This window comes from Blennius ocellaris, assembly GCF_963422515.1.
Source record: "Blennius ocellaris genome assembly, chromosome: 8".
In the NCBI taxonomy this organism is placed as follows: Eukaryota; Metazoa; Chordata; class Actinopteri; order Blenniiformes; family Blenniidae; genus Blennius; species Blennius ocellaris.
Genome location: NC_137657.1, coordinates 23,588,294 through 23,599,024, shown reverse-complemented (window position 1 = coordinate 23,599,024; position 10,731 = coordinate 23,588,294).

Below are 10,731 nucleotides of genomic sequence, written 5' to 3'. Positions count from 1 at the left end.
TTTTTCTTTTTTCTTTTCTTTTTTTTTTTCCCCTTTGCGACTGTGTGAAACCCTGCACCTGTGATGGCTGCCATTACCTGTCGAGTTAGAGGATCTCTTTCTCTCCGGCTTGTAATGACTGCAACCACCACAGCCTTGATTTGAGATGAAACCTGCCGCTGTATGACGGCGTCTTTGAATCATTTATTTACACTTTGCTACATTTGTGGCTGCATCTGCTCAGGAATGCCATTTGATTGAAAGAATCACCAATAAAAGTTAAACACATCTCAATGAGAAAAGTGGAAGACAAATGAAGACAAATGATCGGCTCCATCAATTCGACACATTAAAAAAAAAAAAGAAGAAGAAAGAATGCAAATCAGAAAGACGAACAGGCAGAACATCAGCAGCACCTGCAAACAGCATCACTGCAAATCTGTCCACACGGCATAAAGACATCATCTTGGGTCTTTTGCTTTGTTTTCCTTTGTATTTTACAGTTGCAAAATGGATATGTCAAGTCTGCACAATGGAGAGACGCGATGACATTTTCCTGGATGCTGTACACTAAATCAAAGAGACCAACAATATGTTGAGTGCCAGCGTGGAGACATTTGATTCCCATTCCACTCATGCGGCATTACCGCTGGAATGCCAGCAGAAATCACAATCCTCCCAAGCTGGCGTTAGGCTTGTCAGACTTTTCATTCCACTTCAATGTTTTCAGAAAGAAAGGGTGGGTTAAAAAAAAAAAAAAAATCACAGCACAACAGTGAAGCCTCGGCTTCCTCTTGATATACGATATCCGCCGCGCTTGTGGCGCAAATCACAGGTGGCACAATTAAAATGGTTTTGACTTAACAAAGGCGATTTAGTGTCAGTGACATTTAGCATCAGCCTCTGGCGACAGACAGGTAAAAAAAAGCCAGTCAGCAGATTGGACCTTGGGAGGGGGGGGGGGGGTTATCTGAGGCTCTTGTCTGTGTATGGCGTTGCTGGGTTGGACACTTGATTGACACACAAACACACACTTAGTGTAAATCCTTAACAATGGGCCACATCTTTTCATTTATTTGTACGACGCTGCAGTACAGTTGCAATGCATGGGTAGAATATAAAGTGATGAAAATGTTTCATTGCACTCTGTATCTGGATTAATGTAAATTTATGTAAACATAAAAAAAAGTATTTTCTCACTCTTTGGTCATTACCAGTGATCACTGCATTGAGAGACTTTCACTAATGTATGAAAGAGCGGAAAACAATGCAGGCAGAACGCAGAGGTGTTTGTGTTGCATACATGAGGGACAATGAGAGGAAGAGAGAGACAGGCAGAGGGGAAGACAGAGACGGGGGTGGACTGTCCAATACACTCCTGATAAAGGTCAAAGAGATGTTTTATTCATGATCCAGGCGGCAGCAGCAGCGGCGGCAGCAGAGGCAGCAGGGCCAAGGTTGAAATGAGCTCAGGTCCACTTTCCCCAGAGCCAACACCACACACACACACACACACACACACACACACACACACACACACACACACACACACACACACACACACACACACACACACACACACACACACACACACACACACACACACACACACACACACACACACACACACACACACACACACCACCAGTATAACTTATCAATAGGTTCAGATCACAAAATGAGAAGAGGCCTGATTGAGAAGAAAAGAGTGTCTCACACTTTAAAGTGAAACTGTAGGCTTCTATCAGGACTCTTGGAAGTTGTGTATGTAATGTTGTGGGGGGGTTTTTTGGTTCATCATCTGTTTCATTCTCAAATATGTCCAGAATATCATAAAACATATACATTTTAAATACCTTGTGAAATCTACTTCATTATTTAGCTTAATTTCATTCATATGCATTGTAAAGCGTTTTATGGCTCATCTCTGTATCTAAGGTCAGACACTTCCATTGCCTGGGTGCTTTGCTGGTTGATACAGCCACAATGGTTGAGGTTTTTTTGGTTGTTTTTTTTAATCAAATATGGAATTTATCCTAAGAATGTGCATTGATTAGTCAGCCTTTATATTTGAAAAGAAGAAGTTAAATAAAAAAATCTCTTTTAAAATGCTGAATGTAACAGAGCACTGGGGGAATGGATGTCAATTCAGAAGGGCTCTTACCTTTTAAATCTTTCTGACTGTGAATCTTTCATGAACATTCACATTCAAGAGAATCAGACGAAGTTCATTTCGAAATCTCTCATACCCTCGAACCCCCTCTTTGAACTCGCTCCTACACACACACAAAAAAAAGAACTTCTGTATTCCACCTAACCGAGACCTGCTCCAAGCCCTTATTTTTCAGTGAAGCTGAGACACTTTCCTTTTTTTTTTCATGAGACGCCTGACACACTTTCAGACTCAACAACCAAAGTAACCTTTAAAGTATTGATGTGGATAAATCACATCTAGTCGTCTGACAAATGGAAAGATTTCAGCATGACAGATTAAAACTCAGGCAAATAGGTAAAGACCCAATCATCTCCAAAGACATTCAGCTGCAGCCTATTGCACGTATAGGAGCTTCTCACAGTTTAAACAGCATTGGCAAGACAGGAGAGAGTATGCATGAGCATTTTTGGGGCCTTTCTGTGTTATCCTGTGTGAATGTTTCATAGTAAAACTAAGTACTCTGAAAAGCTGCTGTAATTTGATGAAGGTCAGATGTCCTTCTAAAGGTACACAGAGGTCAGGATGAAAAAAAGTCCACACTGACCAAATTTAAAACTGCAGACCCATAAAAAAAAAAAAAAGAGGTGAAAACAAAGGTTTTGAATGCACACTGACCCGATGTGTGAACTCCAGTTCAAGCTGCTGGGCTCTGGCTCCTCCATCCATGGCAAAGCCGTAAAAGACATGGCGGTTGGTCCCACGATGCCCCTCTGTGGTCACTGGTTTCCTCTGCAGCAGGCAGACAAACAGCACAAGCGCAAACGGACCTGGATATTCAAGAGGAAAAGGGTTCCGATTTTTTTCTGGGTTTTTTTTCCAATTAATGTATTCATTCAATTATATATGTTTTTACTTGATGACATATATTGCCCACAGTGTTGCATTATAAAATGTCACACTGTTTTCCACACAATTGATTTAAATAACGAATAAACACAAGGTTGCTAAAATTGCTGTTTTTACAACCGCATTTATTATTTTCCATCATAGCTGAATGGAAATATTTATTTCCTCAAATAAATAATCCAAGAAAATAAAGTCCCCCCTGAATCCAACATGACATATTCCAGTTGTTGCATTAGTTTCACCAACAAGCCATCCATCTGAGGAGCTGATGCCACCAACTGCTTGTCTTATGATCTTGAAAGGAAAAAAAAAAACACAAACTTAAATATTGTTTTTGTGAATCCACAAATCATGTGATTGAAAAACGACTGTCACAAAGTTTTGGCCATCACACAGCTGTTGTGAACTAATGCAACAGTTTTCAAGTATCCCACCGGATCCGCTCACTCCTCCGGGCTGCTTCCTATCTTAAGAGCAAGTCTAAAAACTGACATTGCATACATCCATATTAGCAAAAAACACAAACACCTACGGTTTTCAAACACTTCAAATACCATCTAACTGCACAAATGAGTTTGCAGAGTGTGGGATTCAGCATCTCGGTGCAGAGTATTGAACATTGGCAATTGTGAAACAATTTGCCCACAGCCACCTCCTCTGTACTTCTGCAGGAAATCCACAGTGGCTGCCACCTACAGCGCGCGAGCCACCCACCTGTAGCCACACAAGAGTAAAACGTCCAGGAGAAATCTTTTCACCCTGCGCGATGAAAGCTAGAACTCTGGCATTGAGGGCCCCCCCCAAGCGAGACAACACACTCTCTCCAGTTCCCAACCCACACGTTTAATCTCCTGGCCTTGATGCAAATGCTTCTGAGAGCAGGGAGGGAGAAAAAAAAAAAAAAAACTGCAGTGCTCTCCATTGTGTGAACTAACTTCCCTCTTTAAGCAAAACAGGAACTTTTATTAGTCTGGCTTTATGCGGGTGCTTTCCTGCGAACAACGATGGAACAGAAAAGTTGTCACCTCACACTTTATCAGCGTGGACTCGAACAAGTGAAACACCCCGCGTGTTATTGGGAAAAATGCAGCGTCCGAGCATATTCATTTGCAGAAACTCCCACTCTCTTCCGCAGATTATGCAATCAGCATTCACTGTTGATCCGTGAAGCTGGTCAATTTGGCTCTATATACATCGGTTTATACAGAATGCAATTAGGAAAGCAATTATACACACGGTTGTATTCAGTTTGCTGCATCCCACGTGTTCCTGTACTGCCCCGACAAACTGCTGCTAAACTGTGTGAGGCTGCAACTGAATATGGCTTTTGGTTGATTAGTCAATTAGTCAATGACAAGTATATTTAATAGCCATTAACTTGATTGTTGACTTATTGTTGATGTCAGGTTTGAGTTTTGGGATGTGGCATAGATAAAATATGGCATTTGATGAAGGTTTCGAGGAATTTCTTTTTAATGAACATTTTATGTTCAAAACCATCAATCATATAAAGAAAATGTTGACGAATTTTTCATTAATATAGAACAGGGGTTTTCAAAGTGTTAGTGTGTTGACACATGACTTTTTAATGTTTTTCACATTATAAAGGTATTATTTTCAACAGCTGTTTGACGCCATGGGGAATAAAAACCACGGCACTTTTTGTTCGAGTTACATGTTTTGAATTCAGCATAATCCCACAGTCAACTCGCAACTAGGACTTTGATAAAATGGTCCAGCAAATGGATTTGTAACTTGTATCCTCTGCAATTGCTGTCACGTACAGTTTTACATGAAATTTTAATTTATAATATGGATTCCTCACTATTACACTTACAATAAATGTACTTTCCCCATTTATTTTGATTGTGACACTCCTCAAAGATTAACACAAAAAAAAACAGATTGGGGAGGAAATCCATTCTCTGAACCAAGGAGGACAAACCACTGTTACTTGATGCAAAAGCATCCCGTTTATAATAATGTGTGACATTTGTAAGCAAAAGATTTCGGACTTTTCATGTCTCCTTCAATCGCTTTACTCTCAAACTACACCTGCCAACATGCAGCAGAACTCCAAACCAGAAGATTAAGATATCTCCTCCTGCAAGTAATTCTGTTTGTGTGTTTATCTGACTTCTCGTCAAAAGCGGAGTGCCTCCTCCTGCAGCGTTTCCCCCCCCCTCCATCCACAAACAACAAACAATGCAGCTGACCACTATTTAAAGTCTACAGCATCTTTCAGCTCCTATCTCCCGCGCCGCTGATTGAAATCGATAACCTCACTTGGGGCCCGAGCCCCAGTCAATCCCGCCGAGTTGCGGGGCCTGCAGTGTGCACCCCACCCAGAGAGGAGCGAGCCTCGGGCAGAGACAGAGTAGACATGGAGAGGGCGAGGGAGAGGGCGAGGGAGAGGAAGAGGAAGGGAGAGGGGGAGAGAGGAGGAGGGGGAGCACATAAGAGTGGAGTACAGGAGAGCCACATTGAACAGTGTCAGGGCCTCAGGGCCTACTGGGACGCTGATAAAGTACCTGGACATTTTTATAGACAAACTACTTATTTCCATCCTCATATCGCTTGGGAAGACTGATAACTTTATATTCCTCTCAGGCAGAGGAATGAAAGGGGGGGGGGGGTCCTTTCAGGAGTTTAATTGATCAAACTGTAGCCACGAGGGTTTTTTTTTTCCAGAGATAAAAGAGACTAGCACTCTCCCCTGTACAATGCAGAGATCTTTTAAAAAAGCAGACCTAATGAAAAAAAAAAGAATGTAACTCATTATGCAAAGTCATTACAGGCTCTCTGACTATGCTGCTCAAAGAGGAGGAGTTAATGGTGAAATTATTGGACAGGATTTCCAGAGGTCAAACGGCCGGTCGCAGGATAACATTATCGTACCATGTCCAGATTATCACTCCGCCCAAACTTCTTTCAGATGGCTGTTTTGAGGTCGAGCGGAAACACCAGGACTATTTTAAATGTCTAACAACAGTGAATTACCATTTTATTATGGCTGAGGGGACATTTCGAAGGACACGGGGGTACCTGGAGGATGGCCGAGTCTCCATATTAGAAGGCATTCACAATGAAAGAGAGGAGAGCGGAGCAGGAAGTCTGCTTTCCTTTCATCATTCATGACAATAAAAGCGATAAAAACTAAAACACAATAACAATAATAATCGCCGCACATCTCAGATCATCATCCACACAGCTATATATGAGCAGATGGTTTCAAAGTTGTGGTTATCTCTATGTTTGGGACACATAGACCAGAGAGCCTTCAATGTTACTGATCCTTACTAGAAGCCCATTCTCCATCATAAAAGGAACAATTCACATCTTACTACTAGGATTGTTAATGGATTATACCAGCCTTTAAAAACTTAAGAAAGGCCTATTTTATCACCTCTGGAATGAGCGAGGGATGTATTATATTATAAACACATCAATATTGGCGATAATATCATTAAATTTAACTATGCCTGAATGTCTGATGCTCAGCTAAATGAAACAGTTAAAACTGCCCCAGTGTATAATGCACTCACACTAAAAAGTGCTGCATTTTATTCCTCCATCTGTCTGTGACCCATCACGGTAACAGTACTGGCGTATCAGGTATTACGAACGAAATCCAATATTGTGCGCTTTAAAAAAATGAGGCAATAAAGTAAATGAACATTTTGGAAGTCAAAAGCCTCTTATTGCTTCTCATGAGGTTCGGTCGGTGGTGCAGTGGTTAGAAGTATCATGTTGTATACGAATACGATCCTCCTGACAAGTGAGGCCTGTCCTCGTGGAGTCTGCATGTTCTTCCTTTATTCAAATGAGTTGCCTCGAGGTCATACGGCTTCTACCAACATTCTAGAATTATGGTTATTTTATAAACTAGCCTCTATATTGGTCAGTAGCACAAAGAGCTCATTAATGTGACATTAAAATGTAATTTTTCCATCACTTTCTATCAAATATTCTGGCTTGTTTTGACCAATATAACCTAAATTTTCACTTTTAGTTCCTTTTATCTTCACTGATTGGACCACAATCCCTTGTATGGTGTGATTGACATCACAACAGCTATGGATACGATAATATGTACAACCCATCTTCAGTAAGTAAGGAGACATAAATATTTCTGCACAGCAAAATTGAAGATCTAAGATGTAAGTTTTCAAATGTTTAGTCAAAACACCTGAGCACAATGTCCCAACAAGCGAGACTTGTTTTCAGACCATGTGCATCATAAATCTGGTGGGCTCAAGAGGTGGAGCAGGTTATCCTCTGATCACACGGCTGGGGGTTTATGCTCAGTCTCAATTTGTCCGTGTGCCAAAGTGTCCTTGGGCAACATGCTGAACCCCAAATGACAAAGCACCTTGCGAAGCAGCTGTCACCGTTGGTGTGTGCGGGAGTGAGTGAGTGAGGCACCTTGAGAAGGCTCAAGCAGTGACAATGCACAATCTGAATTAAGCCCATTTTGCCATGATTATCGATGCGATGTTCACCTTTTTCAATGGCACATCTATACAAATAAGAAACAAAAGGCCCCGTATTAGCTTACTTTTGAAGGTATAGCTCAACTGCACACGTGTTGTCCCTGAAAGTAGGCATCTGTAGTATTTATGCACCTGGGAAGTGGGGAAGTTACCAGTTTCTAAAAAAAAAAAAAAAAAGATCTCTGTGTTGGTAGCAATCACATGACAGCAACAAATGTCTGCAAGCAAAAATCGGCAGATAAATATCAAACAATATAACAACCAGAGTAAGGCAAACACATGGATGGAATGATACTGGGAAAATATTGATATTTTGAAAAATGTTGTTTCGACACATTTGGATATACTTCGTGGTTTAGTAGCTACCAAGCAACATATGCTGGATCAGAGAACTTTGGCAATCATTTCAAACCATGAAGCATCATGATTAGACAATCCTTCTATTTGTGTGAAATGCAGTCATCTTAATTAATATCACATCAACTTCTGTAAGGTCTCAAAATATTCATTATTTCACATTCCCAATCAAATATTCCCATTTTGACAGTCATCTGAAGTATTTTTCCGACTTCCCAGTTAATTATGAGCACACTATTCATTAGCTGCCTTTCCTTTGGACAACATAACGAGCAAAAGTCTATTCAGTTGTTTCAGAGAAAACTAAGAAGCAAAATGTTAAAAACGCAAGGGTTTTTTTTGTACTTGTTTTGAAGCTTTGAAGCGACAGACAACGTGTACATCTACTACAATGTAGGATCGTTGCAATCTGACAAAACAGAAAATGACCAACAAATCCAACCAATGACAATCTGCAGACAAAATGCAAACATTTCCATCTTGAGGTACAGCTCTTGAACAACGTATGGAAGGCTCAAGAAATCTGTCTGCTTTCATTATGTTGAGTGATAATAAGAGCTAATAATAATAATAATAATAAGATAATAATAATAGATAACAGAGATGTGATTTGTTTACTAAACAGTATTTCATTGAGAGATTTAGTTGTTCCAAATTTTGATGCACAATTGCTGCCATATTTAATAACATCATATTATCTTGTGGGAGATCTCAGAAACTTTCCAGTTGGAAGTTCCAGTTGGACAGTGTTGAAACATGTTTCTCACATTCCAGTTACTCTTGGGCACAATGAAATTTTTTTGCTTTTGGATAAGCTATCTAATCAAAAAATGCATTCTGTTGATTCAGAAAAATAGAAATGATATAGAAAAATTAAAGATCAGTAAGAAAGTTAAAACAAAATGCTGTTCACATGTATAGTCTAATTAAATACAGTTTCTAGTAATTTTTGAAGCTTTGCAAAGACAACACATGTACCTAGGTAGTCACATTTAGCAGGTTTGTGTTATCTGTGCTTGCTGATTTACTAGTATGGTTCTAGGAGACAATTGGTAATGTCTGGTCTTATCATTCACTTCCCTAAAGACAAAAAGGCACATTGCGAGTCCAGCTCCACCCAGCAGCGAAGTGAATGGGGGGCTGCTCATGCATGGGAAACACCTGTAGTAGTGTGTGGTTGTGACCATTATTTCATTTCATAGTGTGGAAAATTTCAGCAGATGTTGCTTCTGTAGCAGTCTGCCAGTAGTTCCCCATATGTTAGCTTTTGTATTTTTTTCTCTCCTCCTCATGCACACACAGTTCATTAAGCCTATCTGGAAGCCTCAATGGGCTGCAAGTAATTACAACACCAGGTTATCACCTTAACATAATAAAGTCCCACTGCATCCATTATAGGCATCAAATCCTTTGCAGCTATTAAATGAGGATAAAGTGGAATGATAAGTGCATCCAGAAGGCTGGGTGTGAATCAAGTTTTTCAGACAGCACATTGTTGCCTCCCCAGTCTGGAAGACAACAAAGTCAAACCTGCTCCATCAAAAGCGTCTAGGCATCTGAGGGAGAAAGGAGGGAGGAGGGAGGAGGAGGGGGGGGGGGGGGTGAAACCGGTTCAGATCTCACTCTCTCCATCCATGCACCTTCACACTCTCTCCATCCATGCACCTTCACACTGCTTTGAAAGGATACAATGGGATAGGAACACACAAAAAAAGGAGAAGCATTTACCTTTCCTATGCAGGCGACAGGGGCTTCACACACACACACACACATGGGCAGCCTCCTGTTGAAAGCAGAGCGGGAGATCCATGCATCGTAAAGAGAGAGAGAGAGAGAAGGAGAAAAAAAATTACGTCCATTTTGGTGATAAAAGATGCAAATTTGGGCATGCAAAACACCGCGGCTATCGTGTATCCCTTCATCGGACAAGTCAAACGTGCAGAAATCACGATTTGTAAGTCGACAAAACGAGCACATCCACGGTGTGTGGCGGAAGGGGGGATTTTGTAAAGATGTGAGAATGCATTAGAATGCAAGAAATGGTGTGATGGCGAGAGGGACTGTTGGGAGAGACGGATCTGCATATGGAAATTAGGGTTAGCGTGGTTAAAATTCAACTTAAACGCTGCATTATTTTGTATAAATTTGAGCGTAAGCCCTGCAGTGAGACTCACAGGGGAAGAGAGACTTAACACAATCAGGAAAAAAAAGGTCCTGGCAAAGGAACAGGTGTGTTGATTTATCGCCAATTATTGGCTGTAATTTTGCATACCGAAATTCTGATAGTTTGGAAAATTCGTACATATTTTGCAGTGTTTTAATGCATTAATGGAACACAGACAGTCTCTACTTGAATTGGGCACGTATGAATAAAATTTACTTTTGGGGTGATTCAATTATTTTTAGTTTTTTTAAAGGACTTAAGAACTGTTCGTGACGTTGAGCTTCAGTTGACTTTATATTACATTTAAACAGAGAAACGAGCTGAAATGAGTGGAATTTAAAAACGCGGACCTACAAACTACTCACATAGACGGAGCGATACCGGAAGCACGTCGCACGGACATCTCTCGTCTCGGGTCTCCGGTGAAACGAAGCCCCGCCCACCAAGAAACTTCGGACCAATCAGGAGACGCCAAGCGATAACGCGCATGCGCCTTGAGAGACGGCGCGAGTGAGACTGGAAACCCAAACAACAGGTCATGGTGGCTGTGTAATCTTCACACTTTAAACTGTTTTGTACCGCGTATGAAGCCAAAACGACAAGGTCAGTCAGTGTTATCTGCATCATCTTTCTGTAAACAATGTTTTACTTCGTTTATTATTTACTGATGATGATAT